Source organism: Athalia rosae, chromosome 6 (assembly GCF_917208135.1).
Source record: "Athalia rosae chromosome 6, iyAthRosa1.1, whole genome shotgun sequence".
In the NCBI taxonomy this organism is placed as follows: Eukaryota; Metazoa; Arthropoda; class Insecta; order Hymenoptera; family Athaliidae; genus Athalia; species Athalia rosae.
This window is the reverse complement of record NC_064031.1, coordinates 7,384,488-7,391,987: the sequence shown is the minus strand read 5'-3', so window position 1 is coordinate 7,391,987 and position 7,500 is coordinate 7,384,488. Positions and strand designations below refer to the sequence as shown.

The 7,500-nt window shown below is 45.5% G+C and overlaps 1 non-coding gene across 1 annotated transcript in view; it reads left to right on the top strand.

Annotated features, from left to right (window-relative positions):
• Positions 1–5,988: 5,988 nt before the first annotated feature.
• LOC125501544 overlaps positions 5,989–7,500 on the top strand; it is a 1,914-nt gene continuing 402 nt past the window's right edge. The window contains exon 1 of the ribosomal RNA XR_007279133.1: positions 5,989–7,500. This exon is cut by the window's right edge and continues 402 nt beyond it. This is a non-coding gene — a ribosomal RNA (small subunit ribosomal RNA).

Genomic DNA, 7,500 nt, shown 5'->3' with positions numbered 1-7,500 from the left:
TCAAAGTCCGAAAGAGTCGCGCATCACTCGTTGGATCGAAAAATTTTCAAAGTCCGAAAGAGTCGCGCATCACTCGTTGTATCGAAAAATTTTCAAAGTCCGAAAGAGTCGCGCATCACTCGTTGGATCGAAAAATTTTCAAAGTCCGAAAGAGTCGCGCATCACTCGTTGGATCGAAAAATTTTCAAAGTCCGAAAGAGTCGCGCATCACTCGTTGGATCGAAAAATTTTCAAAGTCCGAAAGAGTCGCGCTTCACTCGTTGGATCGAAAAATTTTCAAAGTCCGAAAGAGTCGCGCATCACTCGTTGGATCGAAAAATTTTCAAAGTCCGAAAGAGTCGCGCATCACTCGTTGGATCGAAAAATTTTCAAAGTCCGAAAGAGTCGCGCATCACTCGTTGGATCGAAAAATTTTCAAAGTCCGAAAGAGTCGCGCATCACTCGTTGGATCGAAAAATTTTCAAAGTCCGAAAGAGTCGCGCATCACTCGTTGGATCGAAAAATTTTCAAAGTCCGAAAGAGTCGCGCATCACTCGTTGGATCGAAAAATTTTCAAAGTCCGAAAGAGTCGCGCATCACTCGTTGGATCGAAAAATTTTCAAAGTCCGAAAGAGTCGCGCATCACTCGTTGGATCGAAAAATTTTCAAAGTCCGAAAGAGTCGCGCATCACTCGTTGGATCGAAAAATTTTCAAAGTCCGAAAGAGTCGCGCATCACTCGTTGGATCGAAAAATTTTCAAAGTCCGAAAGAGTCGCGCATCACTCGTTGGATCGAAAAATTTTCAAAGTCCGAAAGAGTCGCGCATCACTCGTTGGATCGAAAAATTTTCAAAGTCCGAAAGAGTCGCGCATCACTCGTTGGATCGAAAAATTTTCAAAGTCCGAAAGAGTCGCGCATCACTCGTTGGATCGAAAAATTTTCAAAGTCCGAAAGAGTCGCGCATCACTCGTTGGATCGAAAAATTTTCAAAGTCCGAAAGAGTCGCGCATCACTCGTTGGATCGAAAAATTTTCAAAGTCCGAAAGAGTCGCGCATCACTCGTTGGATCGAAAAATTTTCAAAGTCCGAAAGAGTCGCGCATCACTCGTTGGATCGAAAAATTTTCAAAGTCCGAAAGAGTCGCGCATCACTCGTTGGATCGAAAAATTTTCAAAGTCCGAAAGAGTCGCGCATCACTCGTTGGATCGAAAAATTTTCAAAGTCCGAAAGAGTCGCGCATCACTCGTTGGATCGAAAAATTTTCAAAGTCCGAAAGAGTCGCGCATCACTCGTTGGATCGAAAAATTTTCAAAGTCCGAAAGAGTCGCGCATCACTCGTTGGATCGAAAAATTTTCAAAGTCCGAAAGAGTCGCGCATCACTCGTTGGATCGAAAAATTTTCAAAGTCCGAAAGAGTCGCGCATCACTCGTTGGATCGAAAAATTTTCAAAGTCCGAAAGAGTCGCGCATCACTCGTTGGATCGAAAAATTTTCAAAGTCCGAAAGAGTCGCGCATCACTCGTTGGATCGAAAAATTTTCAAAGTCCGAAAGAGTCGCGCATCACTCGTTGGATCGAAAAATTTTCAAAGTCCGAAAGAGTCGCGCATCACTCGTTGGATCGAAAAATTTTCAAAGTCCGAAAGAGTCGCGCATCACTCGTTGGATCGAAAAATTTTCAAAGTCCGAAAGAGTCGCGCATCACTCGTTGGATCGAAAAATTTTCAAAGTCCGAAAGAGTCGCGCATCACTCGTTGGATCGAAAAATTTTCAAAGTCCGAAAGAGTCGCGCATCACTCGTTGGATCGAAAAATTTTCAAAGTCCGAAAGAGTCGCGCATCACTCGTTGGATCGAAAAATTTTCAAAGTCCGAAAGAGTCGCGCATCACTCGTTGGATCGAAAAATTTTCAAAGTCCGAAAGAGTCGCGCATCACTCGTTGGATCGAAAAATTTTCAAAGTCCGAAAGAGTCGCGCATCACTCGTTGGATCGAAAAATTTTCAAAGTCCGAAAGAGTCGCGCATCACTCGTTGGATCGAAAAATTTTCAAAGTCCGAAAGAGTCGCGCATCACTCGTTGGATCGAAAAATTTTCAAAGTCCGAAAGAGTCGCGCATCACTCGTTGGATCGAAAAATTTTCAAAGTCCGAAAGAGTCGCGCATCACTCGTTGGATCGAAAAATTTTCAAAGTCCGAAAGAGTCGCGCATCACTCGTTGGATCGAAAAATTTTCAAAGTCCGAAAGAGTCGCGCATCACTCGTTGGATCGAAAAATTTTCAAAGTCCGAAAGAGTCGCGCATCACTCGTTGGATCGAAAAATTTTCAAAGTCCGAAAGAGTCGCGCATCACTCGTTGGATCGAAAAATTTTCAAAGTCCGAAAGAGTCGCGCATCACTCGTTGGATCGAAAAATTTTCAAAGTCCGAAAGAGTCGCGCATCACTCGTTGGATCGAAAAATTTTCAAAGTCCGAAAGAGTCGCGCATCACTCGTTGGATCGAAAAATTTTCAAAGTCCGAAAGAGTCGCGCATCACTCGTTGGATCGAAAAATTTTCAAAGTCCGAAAGAGTCGCGCATCACTCGTTGGATCGAAAAATTTTCAAAGTCCGAAAGAGTCGCGCATCACTCGTTGGATCGAAAAATTTTCAAAGTCCGAAAGAGTCGCGCATCACTCGTTGGATCGAAAAATTTTCAAAGTCCGAAAGAGTCGCGCATCACTCGTTGGATCGAAAAATTTTCAAAGTCCGAAAGAGTCGCGCATCACTCGTTGGATCGAAAAATTTTCAAAGTCCGAAAGAGTCGCGCATCACTCGTTGGATCGAAAAATTTTCAAAGTCCGAAAGAGTCGCGCATCACTCGTTGGATCGAAAAATTTTCAAAGTCCGAAAGAGTCGCGCATCACTCGTTGGATCGAAAAATTTTCAAAGTCCGAAAGAGTCGCGCATCACTCGTTGGATCGAAAAATTTTCAAAGTCCGAAAGAGTCGCGCATCACTCGTTGGATCGAAAAATTTTCAAAGTCCGAAAGAGTCGCGCATCACTCGTTGGATCGAAAAATTTTCAAAGTCCGAAAGAGTCGCGCATCACTCGTTGGATCGAAAAATTTTCAAAGTCCGAAAGAGTCGCGCATCACTCGTTGGATCGAAAAATTTTCAAAGTCCGAAAGAGTCGCGCATCACTCGTTGGATCGAAAAATTTTCAAAGTCCGAAAGAGTCGCGCATCACTCGTTGGATCGAAAAATTTTCAAAGTCCGAAAGAGTCGCGCATCACTCGTTGGATCGAAAAATTTTCAAAGTCCGAAAGAGTCGCGCATCACTCGTTGGATCGAAAAATTTTCAAAGTCCGAAAGAGTCGCGCATCACTCGTTGGATCGAAAAATTTTCAAAGTCCGAAAGAGTCGCGCATCACTCGTTGGATCGAAAAATTTTCAAAGTCCGAAAGAGTCGCGCATCACTCGTTGGATCGAAAAATTTTCAAAGTCCGAAAGAGTCGCGCATCACTCGTTGGATCGAAAAATTTTCAAAGTCCGAAAGAGTCGCGCATCACTCGTTGGATCGAAAAATTTTCAAAGTCCGAAAGAGTCGCGCATCACTCGTTGGATCGAAAAATTTTCAAAGTCCGAAAGAGTCGCGCATCACTCGTTGGATCGAAAAATTTTCAAAGTCCGAAAGAGTCGCGCATCACTCGTTGGATCGAAAAATTTTCAAAGTCCGAAAGAGTCGCGCATCACTCGTTGGATCGAAAAATTTTCAAAGTCCGAAAGAGTCGCGCATCACTCGTTGGATCGAAAAATTTTCAAAGTCCGAAAGAGTCGCGCATCACTCGTTGGATCGAAAAATTTTCAAAGTCCGAAAGAGTCGCGCATCACTCGTTGGATCGAAAAATTTTCAAAGTCCGAAAGAGTCGCGCATCACTCGTTGGATCGAAAAATTTTCAAAGTCCGAAAGAGTCGCGCATCACTCGTTGGATCGAAAAATTTTCAAAGTCCGAAAGAGTCGCGCATCACTCGTTGGATCGAAAAATTTTCAAAGTCCGAAAGAGTCGCGCATCACTCGTTGGATCGAAAAATTTTCAAAGTCCGAAAGAGTCGCGCATCACTCGTTGGATCGAAAAATTTTCAAAGTCCGAAAGAGTCGCGCATCACTCGTTGGATCGAAAAATTTTCAAAGTCCGAAAGAGTCGCGCATCACTCGTTGGATCGAAAAATTTTCAAAGTCCGAAAGAGTCGCGCATCACTCGTTGGATCGAAAAATTTTCAAAGTCCGAAAGAGTCGCGCATCACTCGTTGGATCGAAAAATTTTCAAAGTCCGAAAGAGTCGCGCATCACTCGTTGGATCGAAAAATTTTCAAAGTCCGAAAGAGTCGCGCATCACTCGTTGGATCGAAAAATTTTCAAAGTCCGAAAGAGTCGCGCATCACTCGTTGGATCGAAAAATTTTCAAAGTCCGAAAGAGTCGCGCATCACTCGTTGGATCGAAAAATTTTCAAAGTCCGAAAGAGTCGCGCATCACTCGTTGGATCGAAAAATTTTCAAAGTCCGAAAGAGTCGCGCATCACTCGTTGGATCGAAAAACTTTCAAAGTCCGAAAGAGTCGCGCATCACTCGTTGGATCGAAAAATTTTCAAAGTCCGAAAGAGTCGCGCATCACTCGTTGGATCGAAAAATTTTCAAAGTCCGAAAGAGTCGCGCATCACTCGTTGGATCGAAAAATTTTCAAAGTCCGAAAGAGTCGCGCATCACTCGTTGGATCGAAAAATTTTCAAAGTCCGAAAGAGTCGCGCATCACTCGTTGGATCGAAAAATTTTCAAAGTCCGAAAGAGTCGCGCATCACTCGTTGGATCGAAAAATTTTCAAAGTCCGAAAGAGTCGCGCATCACTCGTTGGATCGAAAAATTTTCAAAGTCCGAAAGAGTCGCGCATCACTTGTTGGATCGAAAAATTTTCAAAGTCCGAAAGAGTCGCGCATCACTCGTTGGATCGAAAAATTTTCAAAGTCCGAAAGAGTCGCGCATCACTCGTTGGATCGAAAAATTTTCAAAGTCCGAAAGAGTCGCGCATCACTCGTTGGATCGAAAAATTTTCAAAGTCCGAAAGAGTCGCGCATCACTCGTTGGATCGAAAAATTTTCAAAGTCCCAACGATTCTCGCATGGAACTAAGTTCCAACGTACTGCCAAATTTTTCAGGTCGCGTTGCTGTTTTGCCCCATAAGGAACACGTGTTATGACCGGCCGGCTCCGACGTCCGAGCGGCACCGTTGATACTTCATGCACCGAGCGGTCTCGACCGGTCGGGTCGGCACCTAGTCCTCGGGTTTCGGAACTTTCGACTTGTTTCGGCCCGTATCTCGACATTCCTTTGCGGGTTTGTTTGTCGGGGCTATGGTTTCGTCCTCACCGTGTCACGAACACGCAGACAAAATTTTTTTTCGAATTTTGAAATTTTTCGTCTGAGGCGGAGATTCGCACCACAGGCGTTCGTTTCGTTCCGGTAAGAACCACTCTCACGAGTTCAAAGTTTTTCCGAGCGCTCACGTTTCGCAGGGGCGAGTTCTTCGCTCCGTCTAGAAAATATGATTCAATTTGAATCGTCGACACTACATAACCGCGGGTCGGTGTCTAAGACCGAATGGCCCTTTATGCGGTGACCAGAAAGTCTTCTCTCGCAAGTCGAGGGAAGCAGTCGAACAGAGGCATCAACTCGCCACATTCCGTGCGTATCACAGTCTGTTCGCAGACGGTACACATTGATTTCCAATCGTACTCCCGACGCTTGCAATCTAGCCGAAGGATACGAGAAGGATAATTCGAACGATTTGCACCGGGGAGTCGACAAAAATTGTCTTCACCCGAGGAAACACAAAGTCGAACAGAGCGCTCTGAGCGCTAGTACGCGTACACAAGTTGTGCGGGTACCAGATATACATATTATATTAAAACGTGTGGCCGACCGGGCAAAGACTCGGCGGCATGGGGCAACACACGAAAAGAGCTACCAATAACACAAAGCTCCCTGGTTGATCCTGCCAGTAGTCATATGCTTGTCTCAAAGATTAAGCCATGCATGTCTCAGTGCAAGCCATATTAAGGTGAAACCGCGAATGGCTCATTAAATCAGTTATGGTTTCTTAGATCGTACCCACATTTACTTGGATAACTGTGGTAATTCTAGAGCTAATACATGCAAACAGAGTTCCGACCAGAGATGGGAGGAATGCTTTTATTAGATCAAAACCAATCGGTGGCGGGTTCGTCCCGTCCGCCGTTTACTTTGGTGACTCTGAATAACTTTGGGCTGATCGCACGGTCTTGGTACCGGCGACGCATCTTTCAAATGTCTGCCTTATCAACTGTCGATGGTAGGTTCTGCGCCTACCATGGTTGTAACGGGTAACGGGGAATCAGGGTTCGATTCCGGAGAGGGAGCCTGAGAAACGGCTACCACATCCAAGGAAGGCAGCAGGCGCGCAAATTACCCACTCCCGGCACGGGGAGGTAGTGACGAAAAATAACGATACGGGACTCATCCGAGGCCCCGTAATCGGAATGAGTACACTTTAAATCCTTTAACGAGGATCAATTGGAGGGCAAGTCTGGTGCCAGCAGCCGCGGTAATTCCAGCTCCAATAGCGTATATTAAAGTTGTTGCGGTTAAAAAGCTCGTAGTTGAATCTGTGTCCCACGCTGTCGGTTCACCGCTCGCGGTGTTTAACTGGCATGATTGTGGGACGTCCTACCGGTGGGCTTAGCCTTTCGGGGCGGCCCAACTAATATCCCATCGCGGTGCTCTTCATTGAGTGTCGAGGTGGGCCGGTACGTTTACTTTGAACAAATTAGAGTGCTTAAAGCAGGCTATTTTCGCCTGAATACTGTGTGCATGGAATAATGGAATAGGACCTCGGTTCTATTTTGTTGGTTTTCGGAACCCCGAGGTAATGATTAATAGGAACAGATGGGGGCATTCGTATTGCGACGTTAGAGGTGAAATTCTTGGATCGTCGCAAGACGGACAGAAGCGAAAGCATTTGCCAAAAATGTTTTCTTTAATCAAGAACGAAAGTTAGAGGTTCGAAGGCGATCAGATACCGCCCTAGTTCTAACCATAAACGATGCCAGCTAGCGATCCGCCGAAGTTCCTCCGATGACTCGGCGGGCAGCTTCCGGGAAACCAAAGCTTTTGGGTTCCGGGGGAAGTATGGTTGCAAAGCTGAAACTTAAAGGAATTGACGGAAGGGCACCACCAGGAGTGGAGCCTGCGGCTTAATTTGACTCAACACGGGAAACCTCACCAGGCCCGGACACCGGAAGGATTGACAGATTGAGAGCTCTTTCTTGATTCGGTGGGTGGTGGTGCATGGCCGTTCTTAGTTGGTGGAGCGATTTGTCTGGTTAATTCCGATAACGAACGAGACTCTAGCCTGCTAAATAGGCGTACTTTCCGGTATCTCGAAGGCCCCCGGCTTCGGTCGGGAGGTTTTTACTACCGGCGTACAAATAAATCTTCTTAGAGGGACAGGCGGCT